Source organism: Oryx dammah, unplaced genomic scaffold (assembly GCF_014754425.2).
Source record: "Oryx dammah isolate SB20612 unplaced genomic scaffold, SCBI_Odam_1.1 HiC_scaffold_11210, whole genome shotgun sequence".
NCBI lineage: Eukaryota > Metazoa > Chordata > Mammalia > Artiodactyla > Bovidae > Oryx > Oryx dammah.
In genome coordinates, this window is record NW_024080603.1 from 2,206,980 (window position 1) to 2,224,030 (window position 17,051).

A 17,051-nucleotide genomic window follows, 5' to 3' on the forward strand; every position below is an offset into this window, starting at 1 on the left:
CTTAGCCATCTGCCATGCTGTCTTTGAGGTCTAATGAGTTGTTGGTGAAAATTATTTTAAAACTAAAAACTACAAATGTGATGGTAAGTTGGTTATTTTTTATTTGGATAAGTTAATATTATTTTTAGTAAAGATGTATCTAGTATTATCTAAAGGCTTCTGTGAGCATTTTCTGTATAATCAGTTAATAAAGGAATTATGATAAGCCATCTATTGATTCTATGATTTAAAAGAATCATAGGATTACTCCTAGAATCTTTTACAGTTGCAGTGCATGTAATTTTGAATGAACAGGGTTTCTTCTTACCATGAAAGAAATAGACTCCCCTACATCACCACCCCATCAAAACAAGAAAACTAGCAGGAATGCTCTCCCTGCACTAGCAGATAGAAGAATCATGTTGATAAAGTTAAGTTTTTTGGCTCTGGTAAGAGTTTGTAGTAATCATGACATTGCTTCACTTCCATAAGGGAGCAATCTTGGTAGATCCTGAAATTTTGGTGGTCATGGACCACACATATTCCCTATATTTTGTAAATTATCTAAGACCTAAGCAGTCATAGGAAAGTATACAATTTAGGGAGGCAGAATCCAGATAATTTTTACAGATATTGATTTTCTGTGGTGAGAATCTACAGGCAGTTGTTTTGCAATTTAATGTTTGTGCCTTTGTTCCTTTGTGAAGGCTCACTAATTTATATGTAAAGCTCCATTTGATTACTTTCAGAAGAAAGGTGTATTCTTGGCCTGAGAAGTTAAAGGATTTCTGTCTGAGGAAATTAAGTGCAATTTTTTTTTTTTTTTAAAGGAATTGGTATATGTTACTTGAAATGGGTTATGAAAAAAGTTTCCCTACCAGAAGATTCTCATGGTTGAGCAAACCTAAATGATGCCCAAGACTCACTTTAAAGATCTTTTAAAAATGGTATTGCTCTTTGCCATAATGAGTTTTCTTTTTCCTATGGTATGTCAGGGTCAGTTTGATCTTAGTGCTTTTTCTCTACTTCCAAAAGAAACAATTTCTGCTTACATGACATCTTAATTGCTTTTATCTTAAATTTGACATAAATTTATTAGAAAACTATTTTTAGCTAGGTGGCAGAATATACCTGTTTTCTTTTTAGCAGTTTTTAAACATCAAAGTCATATAAAGTCATCCCATTTCTGTTTGCTGTGGGATCTTAGTTCCCCAACCAGGTATCGAACCTATGCCCATGGCAATGGAAGCTCGGAGTCTTTACTACTGGACTGCCAGGGAAGTCCTGTCTTTTTTAATCAACGATAAGAAATTTCTTAACGGCTACTAGCTCATTCTATGCTTGTCTGCTTTATAAATGATTATCATGTAAACTTAGCTTTGCATTTTAAATCTGATTAAATTGATGAAGGTTTAAGAATGCAAATAAAACTTTTACAACAGCTATTTTTTAGTGTATACTTTATATAAGTAATTTATGGGCTCAGTGGACTAGAACCAGTTTTTCTTTTACCGTATTTGTATCCCACCACAGTGATGAAAGAAGATGGAATCAAATTTTACTTTCCCTTTATATTCAAGAGTTCTAATTGTGCTCAGTTGCTTCAGTCGTGTCCAACTCTGCAGTTCCATGGACTACAGCCCACCAGGTTCTTCTGTCCATGGGATTTTCCAAGCAGGAATATAGGAGTGGGATGCCATTTCCTTCTCCAGGGGATCGTCCCAACCCAGGGATCGAACCTGTGTCTCTTTTGTCTTCTGCATTGGCAGGCAGGTTCTTTATGACCACTAGTACCACCTGGGAAGCCCTTTAATTGTTGAGGGAAGTGCACACCTAGTACTAGCTGCTGGAGTAGTCAGGGTTTTGCCATTTTCTCAGATAAGCTGTAGAAAAACCCAAGTAGGGGGTATAACAACTGAACTTTATTAACCAGCATTTATTAAGTCTCTGGATGTTTCTTTCCTTAAAATGAGGAATTTGGTTGATTCTAACAGTGGGAGTTACTTGATAGATTGCTTGTAATAATCCATCAGTTCAGTTCCATCACTCAGTTGTGGCCACTCTTTGCAACCCCATGGACTGCAGCACGCCAGGCCTCTCTGTCCATCACCAACTCCCAAAGCTTGTTCAAACTCATGTCCATTGAGTCAGTGATGCCATCCAACCATCTCATCCTCTGTCGTCCCCTTCTCCTCCATTATGGATTATTGCCTTTTCCCATGGACAGTATGAAAAGGCAATAATCTATAATGGTTAGTAAAATGTTTTAACACTTAAATATAGATAATGTCTAACTATCATGATTTTTAAGGTTAGTGAAATCAAGGAAGAAAACAAGATACTAACTCTCTTTAATATTCTTAGTGTTTTAGAATAAAAATACTTGTATCAAAGGCTTTTAAAATAACCCTTTTTAAATTTCTGTTGCCTGCAATTTTGTTACAGTCAAAAGCTGAATTCACCTGAATTCATCTTCACTTTGTGCTTCCATATGTTGCCTAAATACTTAATGAAGTTTATAATCTTAAAAAGAGGGAATAAATGTCATTAATTTGTAGTTTTCAGCCAGATTCTTTTATCTAGGAAGGTGTTTATCTTTTACCAGTAATTAAAGGAAGAATCAGGATTTTACAAGAACAGTGAACCAAGAAGATATTTAGGTAGCTAATCTTATTAACCATGTGGTCAGTTGAGAAATAACTTGACAACATTTTATGTCAAAAAGGCAGGGAGGATCTTACAAATTAATGAGAAAAGTTTACACAGTGTAATTGAAAAAAAAAGGCCAAGAGACTTGATCTGGTACTTCATAAAGAGCATATCCAAATGGGTAATGAGCATATGAAAAGGTAGTCAACAGTCAATGCCATTAGATGTCAGGGAGCACAGTGATACCACCATATGCCTGAGTAGCTTAAAAAATAAAAGATTTAATACCAAATGTTGATGAGGATGGCATGCAACAGACATAGACTGGTAAAACAATTTTCTACTGTCTTCTAAAGCTGAGCCTAGTGGTTTTGTCACTTAAGTCGTGTCTGACACTTTGTGACCCTATGAACTGTTAGAGCTCAACAAGCTCCTCTGCCCATGGGATTTCCCAGGCGAGAAGACTGGAGTGGGTTGTCATGGTCAGGTGAATACTGAAAATTTGAAAAGGTTTTACAAGTATTGATGTCATCGGTTCAGTTCAGTTGTCAATCGTGTCCAACTCTTTGCAACCCCATGGACTGCAGCACACCAGGCTTCCCTGTCCATCACCAGCTCCTGGAGTTCACTCAGATTCATGTCCATCATCTTGGTGATGCCATCCAAACATCTCATCCTCTGTCGTCTCTTCTCCTGCCTTCACTCTTTCCCAGCATCATGGTCTTCTCCAATGAGTTGGTTATTTGCATCAGGGGGCCAAAGTAATGGAGTTTCAGCTTTAGCATCAGTCATTCCAATGAATATTCAGGACTGATTTCCTTTAGGATTGGCTGGTTTGATCTCCTTGCAGTCCGAGGGACACTCAAGAGTCTTCTCCACCACCATAGTTCAAAAGCATCAATTCTTCAGCTCTCAGCTTTCTTTATACACCAACTCACATCCGTACATGGCTACTGGAAAAACCATAACTTTGACTAGATGGACCTTTGTTAGCAAAGTAAAGTCTTTGCTTTTTAGCATGCTGCCTAGGTTGGTCATAGCTTTTCTTTCAAGGACAAAGCATCTTTTAATTTCATGGCTGCAATCACCATCTACAGTGATTTTGGAGCCCCCCAAAATAAAATCTCTCACAGTTTCCATTGTTTCCCCATCTATTTCCCATGAAATGATGGGATTGGATGCCATGATCTTAGTTTTCTGAATATTGAGTTTTAAGCCAGCTTTTTCATTGTCCTCTCTCTTTCACTTTCATCAAGAGACTCTTTAGTTCCTCTTCACTTTCTGCCATAAGGATGGTGTCATCTGCATATCTGAGGTTATTGATATTTCTCCCAGCAGTCTTGATTCCAGATTGTGCTTCATCCAGCCTAGCATTTCACATGATGCGTTCTGCGTGGAAGTTAAATAAGCAGGGTGACAGTATACAGCCTTGACATACTCCTTTCCCCATTTGGAACCAGTCTGTTGTTCCATGTCCAGTTCTAACTCTTGCTTCCTGATCTGCATACAGATTTCTCAGGAGGCAGGTCAGAGGTCAGGTATTCCCATCTCTTGAAGAATGTTCCACAGTTTGTTATGATCCACACAGTCAACGGCTTTGGCGTAGTCAATAAAGCAGAAGTAGATGTTTTTCTAGAAATCTCTTGCTTTTTTGATGATCCACCAGATGTTGGTAATTTGATCTCTGGTTCCTCTGCATTTTCTAAATCAGCCTCAACATCTGGAAGTTAACACTTCACGTACTGTTGAAGCCTGCTTGAAGAATTTTGAGCATTACTTTGCCAGTGTGTGAGTTGAGTGCAATTGTGTGGTAGTTTGAACATTCTTTGGCATTGCCTTTCTTTGGGATTGGAATGAAAACTGACCTTTTCCTGTCCTGTGCCCACTGCTGAGTTTTCCAAATTTGCTGGCATATTGAGTATAGCACTTTCACAGCATCATCTTTGAAGATTTGAAATAGCTTAACTGGAATTTCTTCAGCTCTTTTCATAGTTATGCTTCCTAAGGCCCACTTGACTTCACATTCCAGGATGTCTGGCTCTAGGTGAGTGATAACACCATCGTGGTTATCTGGGTCATGAAGATCCTTTTTGTGTAGTTATTCTGTGTATTCTTGCCACCTGTTCTTAATATCTTCTCCTTCTATTAGGTCTATACCATTTCTGTCCTTTATTGTGCTCATTTTTGTATGAAATGTTCCCTTGGTATCTCTAATTTTCTTGAAGATTTATAGAGTTTACCAAACTTGCATGTTGTTGTAATGCTTACCACATACTTGCTACTAACAATTCAGGTAAATATTACTAGATTTTTATCTGATTCCTTGTATCTTTTTTAGTCTGTAAATTGCTTGCAAAATGTTTCTTTAGATAAGAAAGACTAGGGGGGAAAAGGACAGTTAATCTGGAGTTGAATAAAGGTTCCATACTGCTAGTTTCAGAAAATATTAAAGGTAAATGAAGCTTTGTACTATTAAAGTTCTTTGGTTTTTTTTGTTTGTTTGTTTGTTTTTAAAACTGTTCAGTATTGTATTTGAATTTTTATTTAATCAGGAGGGAAGGTTTCTGACAGTCATCTGGCAGATGTGATTCTGCTTTTGCTCTATCTGATATGGAAACGTCGTGGTGGGTGGCATGGCTTATGCATATTGACAGCAGTGGAAACTATTTTCTCATTTTACTTGCTGAGTATATCGAACATTCACTGGAAGAAAATGTTTCTTAAAAAAATCAAGGTACATAAAACTATTCTTTTTCATCAAACATGCCTTTTTACTAAATACCTTAAACATAGTTTTGCTTCCATTGTCTTAATTGTATGATAGATATTCTGGGCTTGTGTGGTACTGAGGTATGAAAGACAGCATTGTGTTAAGAATCATAAGAATATGTTGCAAAGTAGATGAATGTTCTTTAAGTTAAAATGTTATCTTCAAAAAAAGAATTCTCTCATTTTTTAGTCATATAACAAGTTATGTTCTTGAGGGACAAGTCGTGATCATTGGCAGGAATACGTATATATCAGTGTTTATTTCCTAGTCCCTGTTCTCTTCAGTAGCAACCCCCTTGATCTGTAGAAGGATAGACTGTAACTAGCCAGTGTTATCATTTAATCCTGTGGGAAGTCTTTCAGTGTAGGTATTATTCCCATTTTGCATAAAAGTGAGATTGAACAGATTATGAGAACATTGATTAGTGAGTGGTAACATTGTTCCAGGAACCACAACCTTGATTGTTTGTAATACACCCCCCTTTGTAGTTAATTCCAGCTTTTTTCTCATGGGTGCATCAGTCAGTTCAGTTCAGTCACTCAGTTGTGTCTGACTCTTTGCGACTCCATGAATTGCAGCACTCTAGGCCTCCCTGTCCATCACCAACTCCTGGAGTTCACTCAAACTCACGTCCATCAAGTCGGTGATGCCATCCAGCCATCTCATCTTCTGTTGTCCCCTTTTCCTCCTGCCCCCAATCCCTCCCAGCATCAGAGTCTTTTCCAATGAGTCAACTCTTTGCATCAGGTGGCCAAAGTAATGGAGTTTCAGCTTTAGCATCATTCCTTCCAAAGAAATCCCAGGGCTGATCTCCTTCAGAATGGACTGGTTGGATCTCCTTGCAGTCCTAGGGACTCTCAAGAGTCTTCTCCAACACCACAGTTCAAAAGCATCAATTCTTCAGCGTTCAGCCTTCTTCACAGTCCAACTCTCATATCCATACATGACCACTGGAAAAACCATAGCCTTGACTAGACAGACCTTAGTCAGCAAAGTAATGTCTCTGCTTTTGAATATGCTATCTAGGTTGGTCATGACCTTCCTTCCAAGGAGTAAGCGTCTTTAATTTCATGGCTGCTATCACCATCTGCAGTGATTTTGGAGCCCCCAAAAATAAAGTCTGACACTGTTTCCCCATCTATTTCCCGTGAAGCGATGGGACCAGACGCCATGATCTTCGTTTTCTGAATGTTGAGCTTTAAGCCAACTTTTTCACTCTCCTCTTTCACTTTCATCAAGAGGCTTTTTAGTTCCTCTTCACTTTCTGCCATAAGGGTTGTATCATCTGCATATCTGAGGTTATTGATATTTCTCCCAGCAATCTTGATTCCAGCTTGTGCTTCTTCTAGCCCAGCATTTCTCATGATGTACTCTGCATATAAGTGCATTGTTGAATACTAAGAAATAAATCATCAATCTCCTTAAAAAAAGAATCTTCTCCATACACTTAGATCTAAAATTCTTAAGTCTTTTAAAACCATTCCTGCAAATAGGTATTGATCAGATTTCATTGGTTCCCCTTGCCCTGGATTTTTTAAAAGTAACTTTTATTAATTAAAAGGAAAAAGTTACAAAATTACCGTCAGTCTTACAAGCAAGACAGTTCTTCATTTTGGTATATTTCCTTCTTATTCTCTGTACATTTTGCCCCTACAACTTTATGGAAATAACAAAGTTTATATCCTGTTGTTGATTTTTTAACTCTAACATCATTTTCTCCTTATAACACAACTTCATTAATATTTCATTATATTTTAATTTTGGTACTCATTTGCTTATTCTTAGGCCTTTAGATTGTTTCAATTATTTTTTGCAGTTAGTAGTTACTCCCTTCCTACATAAAGTATTTTTCTGTGATTTGTGTCCTCATAAAGGATTCTCAGAAGTAGGAGTACTCTACTTAAGGATATTAGCACTTTTCTTATATGTTGTCGGGTTATTTCCCAGACTGACGTTCATTCTGTCTACAAAACGTGTAGATTTTCCTTTCTCTGCTCTGCGTCTCTACCAGCTTCATTAATGTTTAACCTTTTCTAAGTGAGATAAATTAAACGTGTTCTGTGACTTCATTTTTTGTTTTTATTTTTGTAGAGGTGATACACGATTACTGTAAATAATTCATACAATACAGCCAATACTGAAAACTATATAAAAGAAATTGAAAATTCTGGCCACATAGAAATGACCACTCTTCATCTTTGGTAAAGATTTCTTTGCATGTATACCTTGGAGTTTTACATAAATGATTCCATACTACTTTGTAGCTTTTCCTTCACTTAACAGTAAGTTACAAGGATCTTTTTGTGTTTGAAATAGATTTCGTTCCTCCCTTACTCCCTGAGAAAAGAATGCATGTCTTTTTTAGATAAGTTTGGTTTGGGATCAAAGCCCCAGAATAATTAAGAATGTTCATTTGCTGACCGTTGTTTTATGTGCATGTATTTCTTTCAGGATCCTTGCAGGAAAGAATTAATAGTTCAGGTCCCCTGGCCAAATACCATCTTAACATTTCAACAGTCCTGCAACTACTAGTCGGAGAAGGCAATGGCACCCCACTCCAGTACTCTTGCCTGGAAAATCCCATGGACGGAGGAGCCTGGTAGGCTGCAGTCCATGGGGTTGCTAAGAGTCGGGCACGACTGAGCAACTTCACTTTCACTTTTCACTTTCATGCATTAGAGAAGGAAATGGCAGCTCACTCCAGTAGTGTTCTTGCCTGGAGAATCCCAGGGATGGGGAGCCTGGTGGGCTGCCGTCTATGCGGTCGCACAGAGTTGGACATGACTGGAATGACTTAGCAGCAGCAGCAGAAAATACTACTTAGACATATTAACCCTGTTTTTTCTCTTATTGGGACATTTAAAGGAGTCTCAAAAAAGTAGCATTAATTATTTTGCCACTCTCATCTCTTTGCAGTTAAATAAAAAGAATCTAATTATGACCTTTTTACTTTATACCTATGAAACTTCCTTCTAAAAGCAAATATACATTGGCCCCCTTTTCTAGGGCAAATCATAAATTAAGAAAGTTAATGAGCAGTGGTGGTATTTTGTTACATCTGCTGCTAGCTACTTTTTAAATTTATTTTCCTCTGTAAAAGTGTTTCTTGAGTAGAGATAAAAAGGAATATCCTGATTTTGTGGAAAGGTGAAGAAGCAATGGTAGCTAATACTAAGCACTTACAATGTAATATAAATATTACAAAGTATTGTTAAAGATTTCTTCACTATAAAGCACATTTCTTATATCCTTGTCTACTTCTTCAAGTGTTTCAAAACAGATATTTCCCTACGAAAAACAGAGGCTAGGACAAAAGACTTTATTACAGCAATACTGACTAAACACATTTTAAATAATAGATAAGAAATGAATAGGGAGGCTGACAGTAGTTTAGTTTAATTGTACTTCTGCCTCCAACAGGGACTTATAAGCAGTGTGTGAACTTGATCCAAGGAGAAATGTGAGCCAAATAGGATTTAAAACAGAAAGTGAAGTATCAGATGTCTGTTTTTAAAGTACCACCCTGGCTACACTAGAAAAGATTTCAAGAGGAACTAGACTAAAAGTAGTAAGAAATACGGAGGATTTATCCAAATGAGATATTAGGTGACCACAGTTGGAAAACAGCTGTGGGAAATGGCAGTGGGAAAATAGTGAAATGGACAGATTTAAAAGAAGTAGAAGCAAAATCTCTGGATGTTGAGGCAGTACAGTAATGATTAACATCATGGGCTCTTGAATCTGGAATTAAATCCTGGCTCCCTTACCAGTTGTACAACTCATCACATAAAATCACCTACAAAATGGGTTAATATTAGTACCCATTTGACTTAGGCTTTTAAAAGGATTAAATGAGATAATTCACTTAAAGCTCTAGCATCAGGCCTGGCACAAAGTAAGTATCCTAAGTATTAGCTTTTACTATTGGTATTGGTGTTATAATTTATCCAGCTTGGCTCTGTGGGATTTATATATAAAATATCCATGCAGAATTGTGCAACTCTTTCATCAACCCTCCTCTCAAGGCAAAAGAAGAAAGATCTCTCTTATCCTTTAGTACTTGTTTTCTAAAGCTAGACTGGAAATATTGTTAAACAACTTGCCTTTATACAGCCTTATTTGATTTATCTGTTATTTATTATCTCCATTTTAATGTCATGAAGAAAAAACAGCTGGGCTTCTAGACTCCCTACAAGGGGAAGGATTTGAAAAAAAGATAATGACTGAGTTTCAGAGTGTCAAAGTTAGTTTATTTGGAATCATCTTTTGTGACACAGATTGGGTTCTTAAAAAGCTTTTGGTGGACCTCACTGGTGGCACAGTGGGCTGGAATCGACCTGGCCAGCTGCAGGGGACAGGGTTTGGTCCCTGGTCCAGGAAGACTCCACATGCCACCAGGCAGCCATGCCTGTGCACCATGACTGCTGAGCCCGTTCCTGCTGCAGCTTCTGAAGCCCATATGCCCCAGAGCCTGTTTTCCACAACACGAAACGCCCGGGCACTGCAATGAAGAGTGGCCCCCATGCTCTGTGACTTGGAAAGGCCTGGGCACAGCAACGAACACCTAGTGCAACCAAAAATCAGTTAGTTAATAAATGTTTTAAAATTCCCACTAAAGAAAGCTTTTGGTGCAGAGGATATACTTGGTAGCTTTCTGAGAAGTCTGATTTCCCCTACAGATTAAACAATATATGTATTATTATAAGTACAAGAGAGGAATGCTGAAATCAAGGAGAGTGGGCACTGCTGTTGTTACTCTCTACTTCTGTAGTATCATATTGTATTTGGGCACTGTTGTAGTTCTTTGGATTGTGGTAGGCAGTGTCTTATTTTCTTTTACCCCTCTAGCCTTCTTTTAATACTTAAATAGGATGTGGAGTAAGGCCTTAGTTAACCCTTCCAGCCTTATCTCACTACAACACTACTTACTTAGATACTTCTGTAAATGAAGGCCTATCTCATGCTTATTAGAAGAAAAGGAAAAATAATAACCAGGTTCCATAAACGACCTTCAAATGAGGTATTTTATTTGATAATTGGTTATTTATTTATTCTTTAATTGAAGGATAATTGCTTTACATAATCGTGTTGTTTTCTGTCAAACCTCAACATGAATGAGCCATAGGTATACATATGTCCCCTCCCTTTTGAACCTCCCTCCCATCTCCTGCCCCATCCCACCCCTCTAGGTTGATGCAGAACCCCTCTTTGAGTTTCCTGAGACATACAGCAAATTCCCGTGGGCTATTTTACATATGGTAATGTAAGTTTCCATGTTAACTCTCTCCATACATCTCACCCTCTCCCCATGTCCGTAAGTCTGTTCTCTATGTCTCTTTCTCGATTGCTGCCCTGCAAATAAATTCTTCAGTAACATTTTTCTAGATTTCATATATTTGTGTTAGTATATGATATTATTTTTCTCTTTCTGACTTACTTCATTCTTTATAATAGGCTCTAGGTTCATTGACCTCATTAGAACTGACTCAAATGTGTTCCTTTTTATGGTTGAGTAATACTCCATTGTATATATGTACCACAACTTCTTTATCCATTCATCGGTTGAAGTAGTGGTTTTTCAGTTATGATAGAAGAATGACTAGGAAGCATTCCACTGTGGTTTGAGAAAAATATCTTGAGAGTAAGCAAATATAGTCTATTCATGTAGCCATATTGCTGCTGGGTTCTAGGCAGTTGGAAATGGATGAAATCTTCTTTAATACAATTTTTTAAAATATATTTTAAATTTTCTTTGATACATGAGATAATGCAGTTCTCTGGAAATCATTGTAGGTTCAACCCTTCCTCATCTGATACATTGTTAGTGTCAGTTTTCTGAATAAATTGTGTTATGTTTTATCTTTCCAGCTGGTTCAACCCCTTTGTTGAACATTTGGGCCTCCACTGGATATGTACATTTTTAGCCTAAGCTTTGGTGTTTTTGGCTTGATATAGCGAACTGTAGTTCTAAACTAGCCATATCATTTTAAAGATAAGAAAAATAAGCTCAAGAAGTGACGACTGACTGGTCTCGCGGTCTCGTTTGACAGTGAGTCAATCAAGCCTGTGTCCTCCCTGTTTCTGTGTTCTTTGCACTTCAGAGGCTAGTGCTTCTGAAGAGGGATCCACACACATTTGAAAGGCTGGACAGATTTTTAATGTAAGTGTGAAATTGTACCAAATTTTATTACAGCAAATATTAATAATTTGTTTGCCTGGAATCACAAATAAAATTATTGCCATTGTAACTTATTATGATACTGTAAGCCATAATCCTGTTGATTACATTGTTCTCTTGGCTATGGTGTCTTGCTTCTCATGTGGTTTGCTTTAAAATGATATTGAAAGTAGATGTGTGGATACTTGCAGCACGGCAGGTGTATTTGGTTTTATTAACAGTTTTAGAGTTTCAGTTTCTGGAAAATGCTCCATTGCCTTATGTTAACATTTAGTCTTCTCTTTTCTCTTTTCCCATAATTAAAATGGAAAGGGATAATGTCAGGGGTAGACCTATGCCACTAAACAGAATTCTTGACACTAAATGAGAAAGTTCATTTCTTTCTCAGTTTCTTTGGTATGCTTCTTCCTGGAGAGTATTATTAGGAAAAGGAATAGCTTTTCAGAAGGCAAGTGCTATGAAAAAATAAACCAGCTTTTTTCTTGTATTTTATACCATTGTTTTCAGAGTGTAGATGGGCTGATGAACAGACTGTGCAAAATGAGAATAGACGTTTGTCTCCTGCGTGAATGAGCCACACTGACGTGACATGTGGCATGTCGTGTGGCATGTGGGATATCTTAGTTCCCCGACCAGGGATCGAACCTGCACTCCCTGCATGTCTTAACCAGTGGACCACCAGGGAAGTCCCTAGAGTTCTCTTTTCAAATTAGTTCTTAGGCATTTCTGGTCCTTTTTAAAACTTAACTTTGAACTATATGATTTAACTTATTGTGATCTTCAGTGTTCTCAAAAAATCAAGATACAGAAGGTAAAGGTACAAGTAAGGGATTTAGTATGAAGGTTACTGTCGTACTTTGACCAATAGTAACCTTTGTATCAATTTTCCAAGTATACTGCTTGGAAAGTGCTACTGACCCCCTCTGGTGGCCAAAAGATAATGCTTTTTCCTCCCCCTAAAATAGGGAGGAGTATTTATTATAATAAAGGTGTGGTCTCATTACTCTAATATTTAAAAGAACCCCACCTTGTACTATATAGGACATGTTCAGTAAGTATCTCATTGAACCAAAATGGCATTTTATGTTTATATAAAACACATTGATAAATACTGCTTACAAAACAGGTATCCTCCCATCATGGTTTTTTTGGTAAAGCAGTTAGTGTGAGGGAATCTTAAAGTATATATGGTAAAAGGGGGAAATATTCTATAGTGACTGCATTTGAATTCTGCATTATTAATTTTAGATGGAAATCGATGTTTTAAAAAATACTATTTTGGTGATTAGAGGTTGTAAATAAGTTCCACTTTTTTTCCTGTGGAAAAGCGGGATTAAGAAAAAGAGCTATGTACCTTTAATGTATTATCCCTAAAATTGTACCAATGAAATTTTGAAAGCATGTTACGATTTTTAAGAACATTTAACAGTGTATATCCATTGTGACCATAAAGAAATTTCTTCCCATTTTCCTCACCCCACCTTCAAAACACAGATGATAAATTCAGGATGAGTATTGTTGCCTTTAAGGTGAACATCTTAGAAAGCCCAAATAGATGTCAACAACATTGCAACTTTTCAGAACAGTTTTATATCTTTTAGAATAATTTTTAGCCCCTGTGACAGAATGTTTTTAAAATATTGATATCCCTGGGGCCCCTCCCTGGTGATCCAGTGACATTGTGCTCCCAGTGCAGGGGGCCCAGCGTCAATCGATCCCTGGTCAGGGAGCTAGATCTCACATGCAATGAAGAGTTTTGCATGCGGCAACCAAAAAAGAAAAAGATCCTCCGAGCCACAAATAAAACTCAGTGTAGCCAACTAAATAAATAAATAATAAGATTTTTAATTATTAAAAATAAAAGAAAAATATTGATATCTTTGATAGATTTCTGAGAGAAATCCAGTACCAAATCAAGCCATGTCATGTGACTAGGAAAGGCAGTCAAGCCTAATTATACAGTTTGTAGCTATTCCTTTAGTAAGACCGTTTTAAAATTTTTATTCTGTAACTCCCCAAAATGATTTTAGATAGCTCCATTTTGTGGCTGTATCATAAAATTACTCTCAATATTATAATAGTACCTAGGAATCTTTGGTTCAGTGACAGCATTGTTGCCAGAATGATAGGCGTTTCCAGAATGACTTGTTTTTAAACAGGGGTGATTCATTGTATGTGCATGTACATATCTGTTAAGCACTTAGATTATTTTTAAAGTTGTCCCAGTGCAGTTACTGACATAGAATGACAAGTGAACCCCCATTATTTAAACTGAATAAAATGAAATTGATATTCATGAGTATGCTATATTTTTTCCCTTAGAATGATATATGTAATTTATAATACAGTTTATTTAAGTTAAACTTTGTTGGAAATAGAAACACGGTTATTCTAAATGCTCAGACTCAACATTCATCCACTATCCATTACTTAAAATGTACAGCAACATTATTGCTATAGTAGAGTCTTTGTTCTGTCATGCCTTTGTTGTAAGGAGATATTACCGTCTTGAAATAGTGGAACCTGAAGAAACAGATAAGAATATAAGAAGTATCTTTTAGAGTCAAAAAATGTTTAGTAAAGCTTTGTAGTGTTTGTATTTTGTTTCAAGATCTTAAAGTTTTGACTTACTCTGTTTAGGACTCATTGATATAAAGCATGTAAATGGAGAGGGTAGATTCACTTGGATTTGAATTTCAAATTGTTTGGTTCTAAATATTTTGTTTTTAAATAAAATTTTGATTGAAAATTATGAGTTTTATATTTAAATGGACAGTTTTAATTAATTACTGGTTAGAAATGAATGACATACAAGTATCTGAGATAAGTGACTTCTAAAGTGCTTTATATTTTTAGTCCATTACATTTAATCGTCCATTAAATCTATTTACTCCAATAGATTTTTCTTATGTTTAATTCCAGTCTTCTATATTTAAATCTATGAAAACCTTCACCAAAACAGTACAACAGTTAAAAGGTAGAAACACTGTGCTCAGAAAGTTAGTATTCCTGTCAGATGGGAAACAGAAACTAGAGCCACAAGAAACCTAGGTCAGTGCCTTTGTTCTAGGACATTGTTTGATTTAAAAAAGTCTTTTTTTTTTTAATGAATTATATGATTTCTGTAATTAGAATTCTGTTTTATTGGGATTCTGTTATACTGAAACAAGCTTACCTTTTTTTCTTTAGCTATTTTATTGAGGTACAATTTATAAAATGTATCAATGTAACTGGACACTTTGAGTTTTGACAGCTGTAATGTATTTCCACCAAAATATGTCTTTGTAGTTAGTGTCCCCACTGTACTCTGGCCTGCTTTTCTCATGAACTATAACTTTGTCTTTTTTAAAAAGTCAGTTTTCTTGAGGTAGCTTACATACAATGCATATACTTAATCCTTTCATTAATAGTTTCCCTGGCACCAAAATGCTTACTTTGTAATTTCTACCTCATTACTAAAATATTGCTTTGCTTTGAAATAGGGAGTGGTGTAGGGTGATACAAGTCTTGGAGAAGAGCTTTGATTCCATCTAGTCATAACTTTATGGAGTGCAGGAGGAGAAGAGGGTGACAGAGGATGAGATGGTTGAATGCCATCATCAACTCAATGGACATGAATTTAAGCAAACTCTGGGAGATAGTTAAGGACAGGGTAGCCTGGTGTGCTGCAGTCCATGGGGTCACAAAGAGTTGGACATGACTGAGTAGCTGAACAACATAAGTGTATGTGTAATTTGTTAGTAAATTCACAGTTAAGAACATATTGCAGTACTTTTTATAGCTAGAATGTTTTATGAACAATCATTATTAAAGTATAACAACTTTATTTTGAATCTTTAACAACTAGTATGTGCTGGAAGCTTGGACTTTGGGAAGCATATGCTAGGTGTGATGCTAAAAACAATTAGGTGGTATTTTACTTCTTAAGTTTATGACTAGGATTAAAATTATGCACAATACTTCTAAAATCTACAGTAGAAAGTAATCAGAGACTTTAAATACTTGAACAGGTTTTAGGTACTTGAAACTTATTTTTTCCAAATGTTCAATTCCTTTGTCTATATTTTTGAAAAGTGAAAATTAGTAGCTCAGCCATGTCCAACTCTCTGCGATCCCATGGACTGTATGTAGCCCGCCAGGCTCCTCTGTCCAGGGAATTCTCCAGGCAAAAGAGTACTGAAGTGTGTTGCTATTTTCTTCTCCAGGGGATCTTCCTGACCCAGGGATTGAACTCAGGTCTCCTGCATTGTAGGCAGATTCTTTACCATTTGAGCCACAAGGGAAGTACTGCATTTTCCTAGGGAGGATGAGATGCAAAATTGATACTCTTAAGCAGGGGTCCCCAACCTTTTTGGCACCAGGGGCCTGTTTGATTGAAGGTAGTTTTTCCACAGATGGGATCAGGGGATGCTTTCAGGATGATTCAACTGTAGCAGTGGGGTGCAGCTGTAAATACAGATGAGGTTTCACCCACTTACCCACCACTCACCTCCTGCTCTGCAGCCTAGTTCTAACAGGCCATGATACTGGTACCGGTCTGTGGCCCCATGGGTTGGGAACCCCTAAAGAGTAATAGTTCTTCAAAATTAGATCACAGTGCTGAGTCTAAAAAAGCTTTCTATCGTGTGATGACAAAATAGCTTGGGAAAATTGGGGATTTTCTTTGTCGTGAACTGTTAAGGTCACTCCAAAAATGGAAAAAATTTCAACTGTCTTAGAGAAGGTCGAAGCCCAGTAGTCCAGGCGTAGTAATGACATATAACTGTTAAAATTGAGTAGTAGATGCCATAATCATAATAGGTTAAGAATGGTTGAGAATACAGAGTTAAACTACCTGAAATAATAGGAAAGGCTTCATTGAGACAGAGATATTAGAGCTATGTCAGGATAAGTAATTTGTCTATAAAGAAACAGTACTCAAAGTTTCCTTTTTTTCTTTTGGTCCTTGTTCTACCAAAATTTCTTACCATGGTAAAATATGAATGACGATCTATCATTTTAACTTTTTAACTGTACAATTCTGTGACATTAAACTTATCTACATTGTTATTCAACCATCATCACATCTTATCTTATCCAGCTTCATCTTATCCAGCTCTGTGCCTAGTAGATTCTAACACCTCATTCTCCTATCTTCCTAGCTCCCTGATAACCACAACTCCACTTTCTGTCTCTATGAACTTACCTACTATAGGTAGCTTTCCTATTATAAACGGTTAGCCCACTAGCCCAGCGTGTAGCTAGTATTCAGTACATTTCTAAATTAATGGCAGTTAGCAATTGAAACACATTGCTTATGCCAGTGGGTTGCCTATATTTCTTGAGTGAACTCATTTCTAATTATTGTTCCAATAACCTAATTTTTAAGTTTTTTACAATAATCTTATTAGTTTATATGGAAACTTTTGTTTTCTCAAGTATTTTTTCCAGTTTTATAATTGATCATGTAACATTGTATAGTTTAAAGTTTACAGC

At 36.6% G+C, this 17,051-nt stretch overlaps 1 protein-coding gene across 2 annotated transcripts in view; it reads left to right on the plus strand.

Annotated features, from left to right (window-relative positions):
- LOC120860953 (ceramide transfer protein) overlaps window positions 1-17,051 on the plus strand; it is a 122,519-nt gene that overhangs the window by 48,355 nt on the left and 57,113 nt on the right. The gene's annotated exons all lie outside the window — the stretch shown is intronic.